This window comes from Magnolia sinica, chromosome 16 (genome assembly GCF_029962835.1).
Source record: "Magnolia sinica isolate HGM2019 chromosome 16, MsV1, whole genome shotgun sequence".
In the NCBI taxonomy this organism is placed as follows: Eukaryota; Viridiplantae; Streptophyta; class Magnoliopsida; order Magnoliales; family Magnoliaceae; genus Magnolia; species Magnolia sinica.
The window spans coordinates 48727906-48728998 of NC_080588.1; the positions used below are offsets into that span (position 1 = coordinate 48727906).

The 1093-nt window shown below is 34.1% G+C and overlaps 1 non-coding gene across 1 annotated transcript; it reads right to left on the minus strand.

Moving 5' to 3' along the window:
• Positions 1–901: 901 nt before the first annotated feature.
• LOC131229946 (small nucleolar RNA R71) lies at positions 902–1008 on the minus strand. Its single transcript, XR_009163681.1, has one exon. It is a non-coding gene; the product is annotated as a small nucleolar RNA R71 (small nucleolar RNA).
• Between the last annotated feature and the right edge of the window lie 85 nt (positions 1009–1093).

Genomic DNA, 1093 nt, shown 5'->3' on the forward strand with positions numbered 1-1093 from the left:
ATTTTTTTAAGGGGTCTTTAGGTTTTATTTATTTATTTATTTTTTTTATTTTATAGGAAGTTTCTCTCTTATTTTCTAATTTCCTAATTTTTTTATTTTATTTTATTTTATTTTATTCTTTTTTTTTTTTTTTAGAAATTTTCCCTTTTTAGAAACTAACTTAGCTTTTATTTTCTAAGATTACAAACTTTTTTTTTTTTTTTTTTTTAGAAATTAACCGTTGCTTAGGATTTTTTCTAGCATTATTTTAGTAAATTTAATTTATTTTTGTTTTCTTTTTGTTTATAGGAATTAAGGAAGGAAGCTGCTAAATAACATTGTCTTCAAAAGGAGGAGCTCTTCTTCAGACATCAATCATCTCCTTTTCTGGGTTCTTTCTTCCCATTCTCATTTACATAATTTTAACTTGTTTTAGAATCTCACAGTTTATGCTAGGACGTAGATCTCTGGATTTAGAACTAGCACCGTTTGATCCTGAGATTGAAAGAACAATTCGTGAAAGATTGAGAAATAATTCTGTTGAAATGGCGAATGAGACTGAAGTTAAAGCTCTCAAAGATTATTCAGCTCCTGTCCAATTTAATGCGCCTTCATGCATAGTGTTGCCAACCACTACGGCAGCACACTTTGAACTTAAACCTAGAGTCATACAATTGTTGCCATCCTTTTATGGATTGGACAAGGAGGACCCATATCATCATGTGAAGAATTCTTAAACATTTGCTCCACCTTTAAGTTCCAAAACTTCTCAGACGATTCGATCCGCCTACGCCTGTTTCCTTTTTCTTTGAAGGATAAGGCGAAAGCATGGTTGAATTCTCTAGAAGTTGGATCTATCACTACATGGGACCAACTGTCTAAGAAGTTCTTAAACAAGTTCTTCCCCGTTCACAAAACCAATGCCCTCCGTAGAGAAATCACTAACTTCACACAAAAAGAGGGCGAGCACTTTCATGAATGTTGGGAAAGATGGAAGGACTTGCTTCTTAAATGTCCTCACCATGGTTTTGAGAAGTGGCAACAAGTTCAATACTTCTATGACGGTCTGACACCACAGAACCGTCGCATGGTTGATGCCACCAGTGGAGGGTCA